The sequence below is a fragment of the Jatropha curcas genome, chromosome 3 (assembly GCF_041381405.1).
Source record: "Jatropha curcas cultivar XTBG-Jc1 chromosome 3, XTBG_Jcur_1.0, whole genome shotgun sequence".
Classification (NCBI taxonomy): Eukaryota; Viridiplantae; Streptophyta; class Magnoliopsida; order Malpighiales; family Euphorbiaceae; genus Jatropha; species Jatropha curcas.
Window position 1 is genome coordinate 22836882 of NC_143153.1, and position 9360 is coordinate 22846241.

Genomic DNA, 9360 nt, shown 5'->3' on the forward strand with positions numbered 1-9360 from the left:
AAAGAAATAAATAAGGAAAATGTTGTAAAAATTTATTTAATAAATTTTAGACTCCAGTGTCCCAATTTTACCTTCGAAAATTTTATGAATCTTATTTAATAAATAAGGAAAATGTTGTAAAAATATATTTAATAAATTGCATTACTTTTTATTTTAGTTATGAATGTTGAAGAATTTATGCATTTTATGTATGAAAATTTATTTTTAAATATGAATGGAGTTAAATAGGTTCAAATTTAAAATTATTATAAGTAGATTAAGTGGGTCGTATACAGGTCAACACGACTCACTTAATCTGTTTATGATATTAAGTGGATTACAAGGGTTGTAAATGGGTCAACACGACTCACTTAAGCTATTTATGTTATTAGATGGGTTAAACATGTTATGTTCGTATCATCTGTCTAATTTTCGCATGGTGTTCGTGTTGATAAATTTAACACAATTTTAAATTTGGTCGTGTTCAGGTTGACCCTAATCGTGTCGCGTGTTAGGCGAATCCGTGTCAAATCTAACACGCTAACCCATCTTGACACCCCTAGGTCATGTCATGCATGACTTTTGTTACTGCATACTTTGGATAAAAACTTCGCAAGATACTTAAGAAGATATATTGTTTGTAGATGTTGATGCTGTGACATGTGTTTAATTGGATGTGTGCTCATTACATAAATTTGGGAAGCAAATTGTGTGATTGGCTAGACTACACATTATTTATTATTATTCAATGAGTTGTAAAGCGAGTCGTTTTATTTTATTTTTTCCAGGTAGTAGACTCTTACTAGTCCATATAAGCTCTATATTCTTTTCCACGAAGTTATAAAAAGTAATTTATAATTTGTAGTATTGTGCATTTAAAATGCACCTACATGTATTTATTATTGAGTTCTGCAAATTTGGTTGTGTCATATTCTATCATGAAATTTTTGTTATCTGTTATATATATGTATGAACCAGTTAGCTCATATTATGAATGTTGTGATTTGATTATTTAGGCCCGAGTTATAATTTAATTTAATTTTGATATGTTGAAATTAGACCATAACTGAAATTTAAATAAAATAATATGGACTTATTATCTTTAAAGTTTATTAGAAAAATCAGAATTATATAAGTTAAGCTTATTATGAATCTCGAAAGTCTTAAGTTTACCTAAATTCTAGTGTGGTTTGGGTCCTGACATTATCACTTGCCATCTTCATAATCAAACAACGAAAGGTCAAAATTTCTTGAAAGATTGAAAGCAACCTCTAGTCGTAACTTGTCCGGTGACAATTTTCTTTATATATTTTTTGAATTTTGATTTACTGTTAAATTATAATTTTTTGTATGTTAATAAAAACTAGAAAAAGAAAATTTTTATTTTGCATAAATTTGGAATAAATGGTTTTATCAATTGAATACTTTTAACCTATCAAAGCTATCCAAAAACATAAAAAAATAATAATAATAACATTGCTATTGGGGGAATTTTTAATAATCTTCTCGAAAACTTTGCCATTGTGAATTTTTTGCTTCTCTTTCACAATATGCCTAATCAAAACAAAATTATCGCTTTGGATTTGAGCAAGGGAAGTGAAATAGTAGTTTTGGGGGAAAATAACATAAGCGAACAAAAATTATAAGAGATTAAGCATAACAATGTCAAGCTGACCAAGCTTGAAGGTTGTTCCTGTAGGCAGTACCCAAAATCCACATGGTCTAAGCGCCAAAAGCAATGAAATACTGAGAAACAGGGATTAAAATTATGCCAAACTTTGTTCAAAATCCAACAATGTTCACAGAGAATGTTAAAACTCAAGTTTAAGCATATGAAAGGAGGCTCATTCCATCTGTTTAGAGAGAGAAATGACAGTAGCATAATGTTTCATTCGAACAAGTGCAGAGAACAATTTACTAAATTCCTTAATAGGGGAAGGAGGATTACTAAATTCCTTAAATTAAAGGACGCTAAACAATCATCAATGGTGTGGAATGAATCAGAATTGCTTTTACCTCTCAAATCAGTACTGATTTTAGAACTACTAAAAGAAACGGAACCAAAAATACCCATTGGCCGACGAAGCCAATAAGTAAGGCATCTCCGGCTGCTTGTAAACATCATCGATTATCTGCCTCTGCGTAAAAGAACCAGTCAGAAAAATCGGCTAAAAGGGAATCTTGCTCTCGGTTAGTCTCACCTAATATTTTGGTTCAACTATGGACAATCAAATCACCCGATCTGTTAGATATCCGCTCTAATCCAATCCGAATGGAGAGGACAAAATCCAATCTGAATAGTGATGGATTTAATATGAATTTTTAAAATAAAATTCGTGTGGATATGTATACGATACTGATATAGCATAATCTAATCCAAATCCGATCCACAAAAGGTAATTTTATTTTTTTCTTATATTTCTAAAATTGTTGATTATAATTCTAGATGTGCAGTTGCCTTTATTCATTCTCTTCTTCATTTTTTTCCATTTACATATATTTTAAATCATTATCTCCAACTATTTCATCATTTTCACATTTTTTTAGTCTCTACTTCAAACAAAATAATATAAGTCGAACATTACGACCAGTCGCATGATTTTTTTTGTGCTCAATAAATCTTTAAAGTTATGTTTGGTTGAATGTAATGCAATGCAATATAATCAAAGATGTAATGCAATGAAAAATGTAATGATATGTAATATAATTAAGATTTCATTACTATATTTGGTGATGTAATTAAAAGAATTTATAAAATGTAATCACCATTTTATTTTTATGTTTATTTGTAAATATATAATGTAAAACACTACCACCACCAAACATATCGCCACCCGTCCTTCACCACTACCACCACCACAACCACCACTCCACCAACACCACTACCTCAAACACTACTCCACCACCACCATTACCTCAAATAATTTTTCATATTTGACAAATGAAAATAATAAATAATAACTGTATCAAAGAGATATATATATATATTCCATAAATTTGAAATCATTCAGTTCATACTTTATTTTATTTATATGAAAACAATAAATTATAAAATTTGGTTTGACATAATAACTTACCATTTATTTGTGGAATCATATATTCCGTAAGAGTAAATTTTTTATATGAGACTAATGTCAACAAGATGTGAATTACTACAAGTTTGATAAATAATTTATTTCTTTTTATTTGGTCAAAGTAATGCACAATAATTTTTTTCAAACAACAAGTTTGATAAATAACTGAGTTCCAAATTGCTCACTTCTAAGCATAGCCTGTCTATTTTTTAAAATAATAGAAATTTATTTCAATTTTTATGCGGATTTGGAAACAATAATCGATCTTATTTGAATAATAAATTTTATACCCTTGTATAAATCTTTTTATTTTCGTGTTGCTTTGTTTGTAATTAGCTCAACACCAATATTCAATTAAAGAAATGTAACATATTCAAATGCATACGTAAAATGTAACATCTAAATACATAGGTGGTGGAGTGGTTGTGGCGGTGGTGGTGGAGTGATTGTGGTGGATTAGGGGTAGTGGTGGAGCGGTGGTGGTGGTTGAGGTGGTGGTGAGGTTGGTGGAGCAGTGATGGTGACGGTGATGATGGATTAGTGGTGGTGATTTTGATGGAGCGGTGGTGGTGATGGCTAAGGTGGTGGTGGTGATATAATGGTTGAGGGGGTGGTGGTGGTGATGCAGTGGTAGTGCAACGGTGATGGAGGTTGTGGTGGTGAGATGGTAGTGTTAAATAGCCTTAAATGGTAAAATTTTAATTGGGATAGTTTGATGTATGGACCATACATTTGCTTGATGTATTCTCCATTACATTTGTTTGATGTAATGGACAATACATGTATTTTTTTATGTAATAAATAATACATCAATTTAAATAATGAAGATTACATATGCAATCTCAATTACATTACATTGTCCAAAAAAAGTTTAACCAAACAATGTAATCAATCATGTAATGTAATCCCCACTCCATTACATGGTTGATTACATCAAACTAAACATGGCCTAAAGTCTCTCCTAATTGTCATAGTATACAATATTTTAATTATTGTTAAGAATTTTTGATATTTTCAAGCACAATAAATAATATGAATTTTTATTAAATAATTATTTTGATTTTATTTTTCTTTTAAACATAATAAAAATGGATAATATCTGAAATGACCCGATCCGCTCCGACATCCGATCTGATCTGATCCGAATTCGAGTGGAGCGGATATAGACATGGATATATGAATATCTTCGCGGATCGGATATGGATTTTGCATAATCCGATCATAATTCAATCCATGATCATTCCTAGGTTCAATGGTGAATGGATCGGGTCACAGCACGACGAACTAGTCCACAACTTATAATATTTACTAAATTAATAAATAAAGAAGAAAAAGAAGAGTGAAAATGTTTTTTTCTTCTTTCAACATGTTTACTATTTTCACAATTCAAAGAGGTTTTAGACTAACTTGCAACAAACTATTTTTCACAATTTTTTTATAACATTTAAAAAATAAGTCAACAGCAATTTTCTGGTCAAAGAAGTCATTTTTTTTAGTAAAACAATTTTCGAGTATTTACAAATTTATTATAATTTTATAAATATTTATTTTTTAATTTATTAATTATTAATAGTCATTACCATCAATCAACGTTCAACATCAATGGCAAAGTCCGTTGTCACAACCATGGTCAACATCCATCGTTAACCACCACCACGGTCATGGTCAATGATTATATTTTACTTTTTTTGTATTTTTCTGATATTTAACATTAAATTTTTAAAACATCAAATTTCTACCATTATAAATATTTTTATGGGCTATCAATTAAGGATTTCAGTATTTTCTTAACTAATTTTCAATATTGCAACAAAACAACAAAAAATAACTTATTTGGAAAAAATTTTCAAGGAAAACATTTTCTTTAAATAATATTTTTCTAATATAAATTATTTTTCAAAAACAAATGTAGGCTTAAAACTTTTCTACTAATATTTTTAATGAAAAAAAATAAAAGTTATCGGAAAATATAAGCGGTTACTAGCATTGTGTTGCCAGAAAATTTTAATTAATTAATTGAAAATGTAGTGAGCCAGTAAAGGATGTTGTACAATTTAATTAATTAAATTATTAATTAATTTAAAAATTATAATGAATAAAATCAACAAAGAGTTTTGGCTACTATTGGATCCATAAAAATTCATTTACTCTCTCGTTTGGAAAAAATGAATTTCACACAATTTTAGGTAATTTATTTTAAAATCTAAATTTTGATGTTTATATTGAAAAAAAATGTAAATTTCAATTTTACCAATTCAATTCTGTAAAATTGTGTATAATTAGATCAAATTTTATTAATTGTACGCCCTCACAATGTATGAGCTAATATTTCTAAATAATTGATACAAATTAAATTTGATTGAAAAATATAAATAAATTAATATGTGAAAAAAATAATATTTGTCATTCTCTCTTTTATTATTCCTTAATTATGATAATAAAAACTACTAATCAAACTTTTTCTATAAATTTAAAAATGATAAAAGACTTCTACACTAATATTGCTTTTACAAATTAAACTAAAAACAATAAATATAAATATTGCTTTTATAAATTAAAACAATTACTCAAACCATAAACTAACAAAAAAAAAAAAAAAGAAACTTCAAAAATTATTAATCATATGCACAAAGTATTAATTTTTGTTATTATCTAAAATACATTGAATATTGATAATAAAATAAAAAAAAATGATAAATATATAAATTAATATATATAAATAAATCCTAAAAATCGAACTCTAAAACTACTTGATTCCATTATCCCTAAAAATCCTCAACAGTAAAACGTTTTGGAGACTGTCAAAATAGTGGAGAGATTCTCTCCATTATCCCACCTCTCCTGTCCCCATGTAAGGCATTGAAACAAATATAGAAACACACAGTTTTTTCTAATTATCCATATTCTCCTAAAAGATCAAACTCAGTGTCACGATCCAAAACTTGGGCCGAACCAGCACTAGAGCGTAAGTAAACTCAAGGCCTCCTAAACCCATAATAAGCCTAATTCACATGAATCCATTTCTTCAAACCGATTCTAGAAACAATAAGCCCATAATATGACGTTAATAAATTATATTGTATATTCATATCTCTAGCCCAACTTTCATTTTTTAAATAATTCATAGTTCAGCCCTGTATTTTACATATTATTAACATCACTTATAATATGGGAAAACTGGTCCACCATCCCTTGAAAAGATAATTAGAAAATCCATAGATTTATTGAGCAGAACATTGATAAATTTTACATATCGAATTGTGACACAAACATCCTAACTGTGGAGCTCATTAAATAAACATGATTATATTTCTAAACACAAGACTATATATTTGAGAATTATCAAAAAGTCAAAAACTACTGCCATAACTCTGTGGAGAAGGAAGCAGAGCTTGTCTGGACCAGTATAGTGTCTATCTCCTAGGAAAATTAAGGAAGGGGGTGAATTTAACAAACTTAGTGAATAATAATAAATAATGCCTTACCCAAACAATCACACAAGATGCTTTCCACATTTATATAATGAACACACATTCAATCAAGCATATGTTACAACATCATCATCTATAAATAACATCACCTTCAAGTAATCACATAAAATGAAGATTGTTCAGTGGTGTCACAAAACCCCCCAACAAGCCATCCTTGCACATAGTCTGTCCTCTTATACATGTACACTAGGCAGCCAATCCCCCATATATGGCCAATTGGGCTAATTCTCACTTGACTAGTGCTCTCATTGTTTTTCCATCTTCTCTTTCTTTTCGTTGCAGATCAATATGCACATATGAATATAATTGAGAAATATATATATATATATATATATATATATATATATATATAATACTCGTGTGTATATTATTATAATTTTTAAGGTGAATAGTAATGTAAGTAAATCTTAATAATATTGCGTTAAAAGAATGAAAGTCTAATATCATTTGTATGTATATTCATATATCATGAAATGGGCAGTGCATGTATCAAATAATAGTATGCATCATTTATTATTACTCACAATGATAAAAGAAAGAGCAAGTTTTAACTTAGATTCTGACTAGCAAGAGTGGTAGATTGACTCGAAAATCTAGATAAAATATAAAGAACAAAACTGCATTAAACATATAACTTTTCTTAAATAAGAAATTAAAGAATTAATATAAATTTCATCTATACTTCTGACAACATTTCCTTTAAAATAAGGCTTTCCACTTATTCAAGTTCTAGCCATTTAATATACTTATCGATTGTTATACACATAGCTCATCTATCGGGCAATCAATATTCCAACGTCCAACCACCACAAATAATTAATTTTATAATCAACTCTTAGTTTATAGATTAAAATGACATTCAATCTGATTCCAATAAATCCTTGTATATTGCTACTTTTATCTCAATATAATTTACTTATTTAATCCGTCGTCAAACAATAGATCCTTTATATATATAAATATAAATAATTCTTTATTTAATTAACTTTACCCAAAATATAATTTCTTTTAACGAAATATTAAAATTAATACTTCTTTTAGCTTGTCATCTTAATTCACATAATATAACCTCAATTTCAAAATAACTGCTATTTTCCCATCAAATTAATTCTCTTTTTCTTAAATTATCTTTCGTCTTCAAAATAATTCCTTAAGTACTTAATTTATTTTTTTATTTAATTCTTAATCCTTAATAGTCACAAGCTTAGACACGAATATATATTTATATAATGAAACTAAAGTCCAAAATAATTTAGTTATATTTCTAACTCTTTTCCTTTTTAAGGTGTTTTAATTTCATACTACAACTCTATATTTATAAAATCCTAAATTAATTTACATAACAATAATTAAAATTTATTTTAATTTATTAGAGTTTTCTAATCAAATCAATACTTGTGAAGTATATTGAAAAATATTAAAAATTAAATTACCTAGCCACAAAATGCTAGAAATTAATTAATTTTCTGGAAAATCACCAAAAATAGTTTCAATACCCAAAACATCGCTCTGCGGGAAAAGGACGGAGAAAATGACAACTCGCCGGAAAATATACAACACAGTAGTTAGTAAACTGTCCCGATCGCAAATCAGAAGCTCAACTAGCCACACTTGCTGTGCCAGCCGGAAACAAAACGGAGAGAGAGAGAGAGAGAGAGAGAGAGAGAGAGAGAGAGAGAGATTACACCGTTGACGATGGAGGCGCTGCTGCCGTTCTGCTATGATGAGGTCACCGGAAACGGGCAGAGGCACCGCTGCGTCGATCGCCAGAGAGAGGTCGTAGCTCGCCTACCTGCTGCGTTCACCGGAGATGAGAACTGAGAGGGAGATCGATGGCGCGACGGTGAGGAGGAGCCGGCATGAAGAAGATTCGTCGTACCTGTCTCAGGTGACCAAAAAAACAAGAGAAAGAGAGAGAAGGAGAAAGGCCATGGGTCTGTCGCTGGACCAAGAAAGAAGAGAGAAAAAGAAGAGAAAAGAGAGGGAAAAAAAAAAGGTTTCTAGCACATTCTAGGTAGTCCGGTTCGATTTGAGTCGAGTTTAGTCCAACTCAATGATTTGATCCGGTTTTCAGTTGATTTATGGATTTCTCATTAGTTTGAAGATTTCAAACTGGTTTATGGGTTCAATTCTTATCATAAAAAATTATTTTCCATTAAATTCCATTGGTTAAAATTAAAAATTGATTTTTAAATGAAAAATTTATGAAAATTAATTTTTGGATTATTTCACTCAGATAAACACAAAATTCATTTTTGATATCAATAATTAGTATGGTAAGCGTGACACACCTCACAATTTTCAGACCAGAAACAAAATTTTTCTATTCACCGTGTCTAATGGCTCTTTAAGAAATCCTAACTTGGAATGGAGGACGGACAACCAAGAGAGACTCGACGAGCAAACGTCGTCACCACCGCCTCGAGTACCCCATCCTCTAGTGGTAGCCGCCTTGACTCAAGCACATGCACAGTTCACTTCCGTGCTAGAACACCTGCTGGCTAAACCTCAGCAAAACAATGAGCAACACGTCTCAAACAATAAGGTCGATCGTAACCATGATAACCATGAGCACCCCCTTCTCTCTAATGTATATGAGAGACTGAAAAACCATATACCTTCCTATAGTGACTCCCAACCGAACTTTCGGAAGCAAAATTAAAGCTCACTAGAACTCATTTGTGCCAGATACTACACCTAGCCTGTGGTGAAAAACGCTGATTTTCATAATGTTGATAAAGAAACTTTTAGAGAATGTAAAGAAAATGACGATATCGAAAACTTCAGACTCAAAAATGATTCGCCATTGTCACCAA

The 9360-nt window shown here is 29.8% G+C and overlaps 1 long non-coding RNA gene across 1 annotated transcript; it reads right to left on the bottom strand.

The window, feature by feature from the left end:
- Positions 1–6257: 6257 nt before the first annotated feature.
- LOC149497726 (uncharacterized) lies at positions 6258–8525 on the bottom strand. The gene is made up of 2 exons (XR_016320019.1): positions 8230–8525; positions 6258–6473 (listed from the first exon to the last, which is right to left on the bottom strand). It is a non-coding gene; the product is annotated as an uncharacterized LOC149497726 (long non-coding RNA).
- Between the last annotated feature and the right edge of the window lie 835 nt (positions 8526–9360).